General features: G+C 42.3%; 1 long non-coding RNA gene across 1 annotated transcript in view; it reads left to right on the top strand.

Moving 5' to 3' along the window:
* LOC309367354 overlaps positions 1-8,011 on the top strand; it is a 34,465-nt gene extending 26,454 nt beyond the window's left edge. The window contains exon 5 of the long non-coding RNA XR_014167074.1: positions 5,645-8,011. This is a non-coding gene — a long non-coding RNA (uncharacterized lncRNA). The remainder of the gene's footprint in view (positions 1-5,644) is intronic.
* The last annotated feature ends 5,144 nt before the right edge of the window (positions 8,012-13,155 follow it).

The following is a 13,155-nucleotide window of genomic DNA, read 5'->3' as shown; positions in this document are numbered from 1 at the left end:
AATGTCTGGACAAAATATAAAGACTTACTGGAAAATAAAACACCAAGGTGGCTTTCACCTTTGGAAGCTAAGGCCCGAAAAGGAACCAATATGGAAGCCTACTGGCCAAAATATTGGGAACTGTTAGAAAAAGACGGAGATAATTGGAAATTGCAGAGTATGGAGAAAATGAAGGACAAAGTGCGAGACTGGTTACACTACGCTCAGATTAAGGAAATTTTTAAAAGTGACAAAAAGTTAGGATTCCAGGTGGAGAAATCGAAGTTGGAAACAGAACTGCTAGAACCTAAGACCAAGGTACTTTCAAGAATGTATAACTTGCTGTTGAAATGGAATACACAAGACGAAATGGTTAAGTCGGCTATGATAAAATGGGCACAGGATATTGGGCATAATATTATGTTTGAGGATTGGGAAAGGTTGTGGACCACTGGGCTGAACTTTACTGCATGTAATGCTTTGAAAGAAAATGTAATGAAAATGATATACAGATGGTACATGACCCCAGTTAAACTTGCTAAAATATACCATTCGTCAGATAACAAATGCTAGAAATGTAAGGAAAATGAAGGAACATTCTACCACCTCTGGTGGACTTGCCCTAAGGTGAAGGCCTTCTGGGAAATGATATATAATGAGTTGAAAAAGGTATTTAAGTATACCTTCACCAAGAAACCAGAGGCCTTTCTTCTGGGCATTGTCGACCAGAAGGTGCTAAAGAAAGATAGAACATTCTTTATGTATGCGACAACAGCAGCAAGGATACTACTCGCTAAGAATTGGAAAACTCAAGATCTACCCACACTGGAAGAATGGCAGATGCAACTGATGGACTATATGCAACTGGCGGAGATGACTGGCAGAATCCGAGACTTGGGAGAAGAAAGGATGGAAGAAGATTGGAAGAAATTTAAGACTTACTTACAAAAATATTATGATTTATTGGAATGTTAAGAAAGATGCTTAGTTATAAATAATTGGCCATCACTAAAATAGATCAGGAATTGATGACAAGAGAGATTAAGAAAAACAAACTTGCAGGAGAACTATTTTATTGTAACTAAATAAGCGGTTACAAAATTTGGAAATAAGATGATAATTTGCTGGACAAAATTCATTAATGATGCAAATGGGAGTGGGAGGCGTGAGGAAGCTCAAAGATGATATGAAATTTTGTTAAACAAAGTAATACTGTTTATTGTTATTGGATTTTTTTTTCTTTTCTGTAAAAACCTTAATAAATATTTATAAAAAAAAAAAAGAGGCTGGGAGCTTGGAGGAGGATGAAGAAGATGAAACAGGCAAGTGCCCCAGCCCACAGGAATCAGACTTGACAGCTCCACCACAGAACCACCCGGACAGCTTCTCTGCTGACAGCCTAAAAGCCGCCCCCAACTCCCAAAATAGGGCATCTACTGCATGTCACCGAGCAGAGAGCCAGGCAGAAACAGAGAGGGTCCCTTGGGGCTCTCCATAGACAGAGGGAGGGGCCTGACACAGAGGGTTAGAGAATGAAGGGGGGAAGTCCAGGCAAGTGCTTCATCGAGACAGGAGCAACCCTGAGAAGTATCCATAGGTCCTCTGATCTGCTTCCTTAAAAAAGAAACTAACTGTAAGTCAGATGGCTGGTCACTGTCTTTCTCTGCTCTGTGAATGACCTGTTCTCCCCGTCAGCTCCCTGACATAAGGTGACATTGTAAACAGGAAGCATTTAATCCGTACTGATTGTATTTGTATCTCACTCTTTCCCAAGAATTTATTCTCATAACAACTCTGCAAGTCAAGACAGGTCTGAGCACGAGTGACATGTCCAAAGCCACTCTGCGACTTTTGTGGCAAAGCAACTCCAGGCTGTTACCGTATTTTTCACTCTATAGGACGCACCCTATAGAGGGAAATTAAGGGGAAATGTGTGTGCATCCTATGGAGCGAATGCTGGCTCCTTGGCTTCAGCAATAGCAATGCGAAGCCTCTGAAGTGCAGAGGGAGCGCTCCCTCCGTGCTACAGAGGCTTTGCGTTGCTTTCACTGAAGCCAGGAGAGCGAGAGGGGTTGGTGCGCACCGACCCTTCTCTCTCTCCAGGCTTCAGGGATAGCCACCTGAAGCCTGCAGAGCGCAGCGCGAGTTCCCACTGCGCTCTGAAGGCTTCGGGTTCCTTTTGCAAGACTCTCCTGGCTTCATCAGAGAGGGAGAGCTGTGCAGCACCCCTTCAGCCAAGCGGGAGGAGAAATGGATGGAAGGGGCTCTGTTTCTCCTGCCGCTTCGCTGAAGGGGTGCTGAGCAGAGAGGGGGAGATTCCCCCCCTTGATCTCCCCCTCTAAAGGTGCGTCCTATGGTCCGCTGAGTCCTATAGAGTGAAAAATACGGTAACTACATCACACACATAAACAGGCAGATCATGTGGTAGTTTACATTGCCACTGCAGCCAGCCCCAGGAAGTCGTGGTTCTGGCCTGCAAAATGACCATGTTTCCCTACATCCCGTGATTCTTTGTTTCAAACATTGGAAGCGTAACTTAGCTATGACCATATGGAAATGGCAACCACGCTGTAAAGATAATATAGCAATCGGTCATCTCATTGACATATAATTGAAGTCAGCGGCTTTGATCTGAAGCAAGTTCCATCTGGTTGAATAGTCCTCAAAAAGAATGATGATATATGGTTTTTGAGAATAATCCAGAAATGTTTTTGGCAAGATACTTAAGGTATGTTAAGAATCCTTCTTTTGCAGTTCTGAACTTTTCCCTACTCACCTCTTTAAGGTACTCCCCCCCCCCCACTTAAGTATCAGGAAGTGACTCAAGACTGTAACAAATACTTCTGTAGCATTTCTACGCCAACTCAACTAAAAATGGGCATTCAGTACAGTATTGCAAATCTTGCTTCACCATCAGAGTTGGGGAACCTTTGGTCTTCCAGATGTTTTTGGATTTCAGCTTCCCTCATCCCTGACCATTGGCCATGTTGGCTTAGCGCTGAAGGGAGTTGGAACCCAACATCTAGATTACAGAGGGTCACCTTTTATTGAAAGAGAAAGCTTAAATTCTTCCTAAATTTTCATCAGATTTGGAGTCCCAAGTTCTCAGAGAGGAATGGTTGTTGTTTTTTTAAAGTACTCTCATGGACAACACTAGTTTTCAAAAGGACAAATTTATGTATTTCTATTGGTATAAATAGGGACGTGGGTGGCACTGTGGGTTAAACCACAGAGACTAGGGCTTGCCGATCAGAAGGTTGGGGGAGTTCCCATTGCTTGTTCCCAGATCCTGCCAACATAGCAGTTCAAAAGCATGTCAAAGTGCAAGTAGATAAATAGGTACTGCTCCAGTGGGAAGGTAAACGGCGTTTCCGTGCGCTGCTCTGGTTCGCCAGAAGCAGCTTAGTCATGCTAGCCACATGACCCTGAAGCTGTACGCCGACTTCCTTGGCTAATAAAGCGAGATGAGCGCTGCAACCCCAGAGTCGGCCACGACCAGACCTAATGGTCAGGGGTCCCTTTACCTTTATTGATATAACTGTGGCCAGTTCTTCACTGGACATAGACCTTTCAAGGCAACTTTCAGGATGCAATCTTATGCTCAGTGATCTGGAAGCAAGTCCCACTGAAGTCATTGGGTTTTCATAGAATCAACGAATCATCATCTAATCCAATGCCCTGCAATGTAGGACTCTGTCACCCAATGTAGAGCTGAAACCTATGACCCTGGGTTTAAGAGTCTCATGCTCTACCGACGGAGCTATACAATTTACTTCTGAGTAGATAGGCCCAGGATTTTGCTGTAAATCTCCCTGTGCTTTAGGGCAGGGAGAGGTTGTGCATGCTTTAGCCAAGACATAAATTTACTTGATCTCAGGCCCCAGCTCTGATTCTCTCTTTTGAACTTGTTCGCTAAGTGTGATGTGAGCTAGAGCTGTGTGCGTGCATGAAAAGCATTAAATAACATATTTAAGAATACAAAATGAGGCAGATATTTTATGTTTGAGAGGCAGCATTGACTAAAGATCTGATTTGAGCTTTTGGAGTCTCAAATGGGGCTGTTTGAGTGAAATGCTTTTCTTCTCGAGCCCACGTCTGACCTCCCACACTTTATCTTCAGAGAATCAGCTTTGTGGTGTTAATTATGGGGTAAGTAAGCAGTTACTTCCTAGCACAAATCAGCCAAAGTCCAGGTTTGCTGTAGAGGTCCTGGAGATCATAGTTCTGTGTTTCTTCAGGTTTCAATTTACCAGGCTCAAAACACTTAAAAGCACAAGGAGGAGCGGTTGGGGAATGATCAGTTTACAAATGACCTGGGATTTCACAGCCTCCATCTCTTATAATTACAGGCCATACACTCGGTCTTTCTGCAGGCAGCGAGTCTGCAAAACTAAACTTTAGCAACTTTGTAATTTCCATTGATATGCATAGAAGACCTTGAGTAAATGTGGCTAGATGCCATTCAGTGAGCTGAAACACACCGATTTGTGAGCAGAAATTCAATTCCGTTTGCATTTAAAGGTGAAGCTACTTAGCCTGAAGCTTTTGAAACAACGCACTTTTGCCCAGATTTTGCTTTGCAGTTCTCCAGTCAAGTAATGTGTACAAAAATGCATGCAGAGTGGGCACAAGAATCCATATATTTGTGAAGATAACGTACGGAAATTCAGGAAATTGTTTTATTAGGCAAAAATTGCATACAGAATGTACACAACAGGAAAATTTTGCTCTGAAATGCTAGTGAATTTTATTAGGACCAAATCACAAAGTGATATGGCAAAGTGGAGAACTGAAATTATGATTGGAAAAAATGAAAAAAAACAACAAGAAAAAACTGAAGTGGACAAATTTGTAGAATCACCAATTTGTAGAGCCGGAAGGGATCTAATGGGTCGTCTATTCCAAGCCCTCGCAATGCAACCATCTACTTATGAATAATCACACTGAAACATGAGAAACTGGTGTGTGTTTGGCTTGAAAATGTTTTGACTCTTGTATACAGTGGTACCTCGGGTTACATACGCTTCAGGTTACATACGCTTCAGGTTACAGACTCCGCTAACCCAGAAATAGTACTTCGGGTTAAGAATTTTGCTTCTGGATGAGAACAGAAATCATGCTCCGGCGGCGCAACGGCAGCAGGAGGCCCCATTAGCTAAAGTGGTGCTTCAGTTTAAGAACAGTTTCAGGTTAAGAATGGACCTCCGGAACAAATTAGGTACTTAACCCGAGGTACTACTGTATATGTTATAGTTCCTTGCAGAATGCAGATTAAGGAAGGTGTATTTTAAAAGTGGTTATATTTTCATTTTACTAAAAAAAGAAAGAAGGGATAGACATACACACCAGGCTGAACAGAATCATTTCATAGATATTGACTTGTAGTTGTTTGAACTACCAACTTTAAAACCAGGATAAATGGGCAAGAAAAGTCAGACGGGAGCAACTATCTGCGTGTTGCCTATCTGGCTAAATAAAAGATAATAAATTACACATGCAATTCAGAAAAACCTGTGAATTCAGATAGATAGATAGATGATAGATAGATAGATAGATGATAGTTTTTCATGCTCTGGTGAAGGAGAGGTCACAAACATTTCCTAATGGTAGTGGAACTGTAGCTTATGATTTATTTAGCATCAAAAATTATTTATTTCCTATGCAGAGAGCTTAAAATCTGTATTAGTCAAACAAGCTATAGAGATATAGGGGAAAATCGTAGACTGGCAATGAATAAAGAAGAGTTGAAGACGAAGAGGAAGATGAGACTCTGCTCCTTCAAGAAAATATTTGCTGGAGAAATGTGGACTTAAAGGAGAAGAGGCATCAACGTGTTTTTGAAAGATTTGCAGGTGGTAGGGGATCACTTTGAAAATGTTGCACTGTTTTCTTAATCCAAGTCTTATTTTGTGTGATTTGGATGTTTGGATACAAATTGTAAAATGAGAAAATGTCGGGAAGGGGAGGATAGATATGTAGGTCAGCCTGCCTGGAGATGTTTTCAACTCCTCCCTGTAATGTCTGCCTCAAGTTTGTCAAAAGGTGGCGAAGCCCTTATTCTTCACGGCAAAACAGTAATTAATTTGGCTAGGTGGATACAGTGATTATGACAGACTTAAAGTGGTCTCCCTAGGGCAGGGAGAAAACTAAGCTGATTGACAAAATATGAAAGTGAGACCTAAGTAAGCAAGAGACAGCATTTTTAAAAAAAGAGCTTTACACTTTTTTTGTTGTGTGTGTGTGTGTGTGTGTGTGTGTGTTTTCTTTCTTTCTTTCTTTCTAAAAAGAGAATAGATTCCAGGAGACTGGCCTTGGAGTCCTCCAGGCTTTTTTAAATTAAAAGCTCAATAAGATGCAGAAGTAGTAAGTACTCGCATGCTTTTCCCATTTGTCCCTTTTTATTGGCCGCAGAGATTGAATTTGTAATGACAATTATATATTAGGCCAAGAGAAGCTTCTTTCTCTTGCCAGTCGTGACCCAATTGTAAGCGAGCAAGTCACTTCAAACAAAGCCCTCTCTGCTTGCAGAGTTCCTTGATGTCTTGACAAAATATGGGCACAACATGTGGCTATGCCCGCTTGTATTTCGCTCTCCTCTAATCATGACTTATTCCCGCCCACTTTTGTTTGATCTCATGTATTATATTCTGCTTTGGCTTTCCCTCAAGGGAAAAAAAATGCAACTTCCCATCCCTCTTTTAACCCTCTTTTAACCCTGTGATGAGAATGTATCAGAAAGTTTTTATTTATGTTTTAATATGTGCTGGAAGCTGCCCAGAGTGGCTGGAGAAACCCAGCCAGATGGATATGGGTATGATGATGATGATAATGTCCTGGACCAGTGTCTTGCCTCGGTAATGGACTGGATGAGAGCCAACAGACTGAAGTTCAATCCAGATAAGACTGAGGCACTGTTAGTGGATGGTTCCCTAGACCGGATGGGTGGGAGGTCACCTGCTTTTGATGGGGTTACACTGTCCCTGAAGGAGCAGGTTTGTAGCTTGGGGGTACTCCTGGATCCTTTGCTGTTGCTCAAGGTTTGGGTGGCCTCAGTGGCTCAGAGTGCCTCCCATCAGCTACGCCCCTATCTGAACAGGGATAGCCTAACTACTGTTGTCTATGCTCTCGTAAGCTCAAACTTAGATCACTGCAATGCGTTATACATAGGGCTGCCTCTGAAGATGGTTCGGAAATGTCAGCTGGTGCAGAATTCAGCGGCCAGGTTGCTCACTGGAGCAAGACAGTTTGAGCATATTACACCGATCCTGGTCCGACTGGACTGGCTACCAATTAGTTTCTGGGCCCAATTCAAAGTGCTGGTTTTGACCTACAAGGCCTTAAAGAGCTCAGGGTGGCAATACCTCAATGACTGCCTCTCTCCATATGAACCTACCTGGACCCTGAGATCATCTTCTGAGGCCCTTCTTCATGTGCCTCCTCCTCGAGAGCCTGCAGGGTGGCAACGCGAGAACAGGCCTTCTCTGCAGTGACTCCCCATCTGTGAAAAGCTCTCCCCAGGGAAGTTTGCCTGGCGCCTTCATTACACACTTTTAGGTGCCAGGAAAAAAGGTTCCTTTTTAACCAGGCCTTTGGTCGATCTGATTGACATCCGATGCCCTTTTAAAATGTGTTGGGGCTGAACATGGATTAAAAGCCATATAAGGAAACCTAGTAGGGTCAGTTGAGAGTAGGGTCAGTTGAGTGCTGGTGGTTGCTAGGTTGCGGAGGTCCTTGTGACACGCCCTTCATTGTGACACCTCCCTCTGCTGGCTCCTTGGTCACTAGGGCTCTAGAGGCATAGCCATCTCCTTTGGTTTCATCATTCAGTGAGTGAGAGAGAAAGTGGAAGGAGATGTAAGTAGACTTTCTCATCGGCATCTGCATTCTGTGCTGGTATTGGTCCATGACAGTCTATGGGAACATTTAAAATAGGGAGGTCCTAAGGAAAAGCAGGACATTCCAGGATCACATCAGAAACTGGGACAGCTTCTGTAAATCTGGGACTGTCCCTGGGAAATGGGGGCACTTATGGGGTCTGGTACCTGGCCTTTGACACCAGAGAGTTGTGTTTTCAAGACTCGCCCTGTTGACATCTAATGCCTTTTTGTGTTGGTGGGGGTGTTATTGGGCTGTTTTTGTTTTTATTATGTATTTTGTATTTTTATATTGTGATCTTATCCTGTGAATTGCCCTGAAACCTGTGGGTATAGGGTGGTATACAAATTTAATTAACAACAACAATAATTTTAGATGGTTGTAACTTGCCTTGGGACCTGCTATTGAAGGAGAGGAATAGATTGAATAAACACGTGAGGGGTGATTTCTGGTTTTCCACTGTTCAGCAATATAGGATGACACTGAAAAGAAGGAGAGGGCTGCTGTTGAGTTACAACGAATCACTTTGTGAATTGTTGAAGACACAGGACCCTTTCCATAGCCTTTTGGTGTGTGGCAGTTGCAACAGAGAGGCAGAGAGGTAGATTAGATAGCTAATGCTCAGTAGGTGCAGGAACAATGGAAGCTTGAATATAAAGGGATAGATTTCACTTTACATATTTGTAAAAAGCTGAACATGGATTAAAAGCCATTTAAGGAAACTTAGTAGTGTCAGTTAGTGTCAGTTGAGTGCTGGTGGTTGCTAGGTTGCGGAGGTCCTTGTGACACGCCCTTCATTGTGACACCTCCCTCTGCTGAGTCCTTGGTCCTCTGGCATAGTGATCTGCTTTGGTTTGATCATTCAGCGAGTGAGAGAGAAAGTGGATGGAGATGTAAGTAGACTTTCTCATCAGCCTCTGTGTTCTGTGCTGATAATGCTCCATGACAGTCTAGGGAACATTTAAAAGATTTAGATCAGGAATAATTTAAATGCTTCAGCCAGCCCTTCTGGGCATCTTTATGACTCCACCCACTGTTTTGTAACAGTGAAGGGAAGTGACTGTGGATTCTGCTTACACTTTAGGAAAAGGAAAACTAATAAGATATCACACCTTGTAAAAAGGGCGTTCTTTTTAGGCTAGTGACACAAGAGTCGCTTGATAACTCGCTATGGGAGCATTAAGCATGTCCTCTGGAGAGGGTGATATCTTGCATTGTCTTCCTCCCCTTCCTGCCTCCCAGGGCCCATCTTTCAAAGGACAGCCAATGTACAAAACCCTTCAGCAGGCTGATATTTCTTCTATAGTAATATTAGTATGTGGTATTTGATGTTTCCCTTTTAAACATCCCTTTTCCACACTAAGCAAACCCACCTCTTTCAATGATATGATGAGAATTGTCTAATAATATCCAGAGGGTGCTATTCTGGCTATAGTATTCAAGCACTCTCTTCACAGGATACCCATAATAATATGCCTAGGAAAGTGAATTTATCTTGAGCTTTGAGTCATGAATGCCCAAACCAGTTTAGGGATGTAGATCAGGAGAGGACTGTGAGTCCCATTTCTCACATTTTAACAGGCCTTCTCTGCAGTGGCTCCCCGTTTGTGGAATTTTCTCCCCAGGGAAGTTTGCCTGACGCCTTCATTATACACCTTTAGGCACCAGGCAAAAATGTTCCTTTTTAACCAAGCCTTTGGTTGATCTGTTTACATCCCTTTTAAAAAAAATTCTGTGTGTATATGTGGAAGGGCTGTTGGGTTGCTTTTATTTTTATTAGATATTTTGTTGTTTTATATCTTGATTTTATTATGTGAACCGCCTTGAGAGCGGTATATAAATTCAATAAATATTTATAATAATATTATATAATTGTCATATACTTTGTGCATTCTGCTCAGCCTTTACTGTGCAATAGCAACATGCTGGCCACACCTGTCATCCCAGAAAACTGCCTTTACAACTCTTGACACCTCAACAGATAACTGTTAATAAAAACCTTTCATCAGAACCTAATCAGAGTAGAATGGCCATCTGTCAACCGCTAATGGTTTTGATTTTATCAAAGCAGCAACAAATGTTGACACCTGCCTTTACCTATACCCCAGGCAGAAGGTGTGAGCTGACGTGAAAAGAAAAGGTGAAGATTATGGTGTAAGCCAGTGATTTTCAATCCACCCTACCATAAACAAACCTTTTCCTTATTAATTTGTCTGCTAAGGAACTTGTGACTGACATCTTCTAGGACACGACTTCATTTTACAGCACAAATGGATCCTTTCTCGAAGGCAGGCAATACAGTGGTGCCTCGGGTTACAGACGCTTCAGGTTACAGACTCCGCTAACCCAGAAACCGTACCTCAGGTTAAGAACTTTGCTTCAGGATGAGAACAGAAATCGTGCTCCGGCGGCGTGGCAGCAGCGGGAGGCCTCAGTAACTAAAGTGGTACCTCAGGTTAAGAACAGTTTCAGGTTAAGAACGGACCTCCAGAACGAATTACCGTATTTTTCACTCTATAAGACGCACCAGACCACAAGACGCACCTAGTTTTTGGAGGAGGAAAACAAGATTTTTTTTCCCTGAATCTCAGAAGCCAGAACAGCAATAGGGATCGCTGCACAGTGAAAGCAGCAATCCCTCTTGCTGTTCTGGCTTCTGGGATAGCTGCGCAGCCTGCATTCGCTCCATAAGATGCACACACATTTCCCCTTACTTTTTAGTAGGGAAAAGGTGAGTCATAGAGCAAAAAATACGGTAAGTTCTTAGCCCGAGGTACCACTGTACTCTTTTGAGGCTGCCTATTTTAGGAAAAATCAGTATTAGTGAACAAACTGTCTTTCAGTTATATTTGATTCGAATGGGTGGTGGCTTAAAACATTTTGAGTTGGGGAGCTCATAGAATTGTAGATTGGAAAGGAACTCCCAGAGTCTTCTAGTCCAACCCTCTGCAATGCAGGAATCTCGGCTAAAGCATCCATGACAGGTGGCCCTCCAACCTCTGCTTAAAAACCTCCGAGGAAAGAGAAACCACACCTCCCAAGGAGACCATTCCACTGTCAAACAGCTCTTAGTATCTGAAAGTTTTCCCTGGTGCTTAGTTGGAATCTCTTTTCTTGTAACTTGAAACCATTGGTTTGAATCCTACCCTCCAGAGCAGGAGAAAACAAGCTTGTGCCATCTTCCATGTGACAGTCCTTAAGACATTTGAAGATGGCTTTCATATCTCCTCTCAGTCACTTCTTTTCCAGGCTAAACATACCCAGCTCCTTCAACCTTTTCTCATAAGGCTTGGTTCCAGACCCTTGACCATCTCCTCTGAGCATGTCTCAGCTTTTCAGTATTCTTCTTAAATTGTGGTGCCCAGAATTGGACACAGTATTCCAGCTGTGGTCTGACCAAGGCAGAATAGACTGGTACTATTACTATACTTTTGTAGGTGCAGCCTAGACCAGGTCTTGGTTGGCAGATCTCTTCATTAGGAAGCATTCGTTTTTCCCCTCACTCTGGACTAGCCCCTTGAGAAACAGTTTCTATTTAAATGTGATTTTGGTTTTAAATGCAGTGTAAGGTAGTCTCTATGGGACTATATTGTATTTAATTATGGGGTATCAGAGTTTTTAGGGGGCTAACCAGGCTGGGATAGCAGGCTTGTTGGTTTCTGAATGTCTGATGTGGATTTTCAATTTCGTTGTTCTGCATGGGACAATGACAATAAAGATTATCGTATTGTATCGATTTGTGGTATTGCTGATTCTACCTGGTTACAGAATGAAATGACATCATCCAGTTGCCTGCCTGATCCCAGATTGATTGAGATTACAGTGATACCTCAGGTTATATACGTTTCAGGTTACATACGCTAACCCAGAAATAGTACCTCAGCTTAAGAACTTTGCTTCAGGATGAGAACAGAAATCGTGCTCTGGCGGCGCGGCGGCAGCAGGAGGCCCCATTAGCTAAAGTGGTGCTTCAGGTTAAGAACAGTTTCAGGTTAAGTACAGACCTCCGGAACGAATTAAGTACTTAACCCGAGGTACCACTGTACAGCAAGAAGTCTTTTATTTTAAAAAATGAAGCTACAGTTAGAGGAAATAAGCCAATGGGAACAAGCAGGGAGTAGCATGCAAGCAAGATATGTATAGGCTTGATTTTTTTAGAAGTGATTTCCCCCCCTCCCCCCGCCGATTTTTCTAGGTGAACATTCAGTGCAGCACTAGTCATATTTCAAAAAAATCTATCCAAACCTAATCCCTGAGGAGCAGTCTTAATCAAAATGAGATAAGGAGAAATTTCAATTTGTTTTTCAGGAAAAGATTTCTGGGAAAACCAACTACTCATAAGAGGAGGTGGTTTGACAGTGACCTCTGAGAAGACTGTAGGGAATTCTCCTGCAAGGCTGATTTTTGGCTGTTTCATACCCTTCCAGAAACATAAATTAGATCCAGTGGTGTCCAGCTAAAATACTGCTGAAATATCATTTTCTCACACAGTTTCCAGAATTGCAATGAAACTTAGGGCTGGACTTTGAAGCGCGATGGGAAAACAACACAGAAAAACTAATTGAATTTGAGGTGGGCTCCTTTTGTTGTCCACTCAATCGCACCACCCACTCTGATGACAAACAGAATTGTCTATTTAGACAAGAATACATGGTGCCATAAAACTTATTGAAACATAGCTGATTCCGCCCCCCCCCCCGGCCGAATGAACGGTGGCCATAAAAGTTATTAAAACATAGCTGGATTTTCTCAGTGCCTCTGGATGTGGCATTTTGGCTGCAGAAAAGCTAAAGGAAGTGTACATAACTAAAGTGATCTCAGCCAAACTGAGATGAGCGTTGAGCAAATATATTCTAAGGTGTTTGCTGGCTCCGACCTCGTGTAAATGCTTCTGTAGGAATCTAAGGGGAAGGCTGTGCATTGTCCTCTTTGACTTTGTGAAGGGTTGAATATATATATATATATATATATATATATATATATATATATATATATATATATATGCATGTGTGTGTGTTTATTCCCCAAGTAAACAATTGCCAAATTAAATAAGCTGCCAAAAGGAAATGAGGTGTCACTTAGATATAAACCAAGGTTATACTGTGTAATAAAAACGAGGGATCTCATTTTCTTTCGTGACTTCTCGGCCAAAATACCTAACTGGTGTAAATTGGCACTGTTCCATTGCCTTCCATTGTGTTTCATATGTGTATATTAAAAGAGAAATTAGCTAGCGACAGCCCAGAATGTTTGCCTTAAAACAATTTCATTTACATAAACGTTGTACTCGAAAGCAAGTGG

Source organism: Podarcis melisellensis, assembly GCF_964234715.1.
Source record: "Podarcis melisellensis genome assembly, chromosome: 3".
Taxonomy (NCBI): Eukaryota; Metazoa; Chordata; class Lepidosauria; order Squamata; family Lacertidae; genus Podarcis; species Podarcis melisellensis.
Note: the sequence above shows the minus strand (reverse complement) of the source record. Positions and strands in the feature narration are given on the sequence as shown.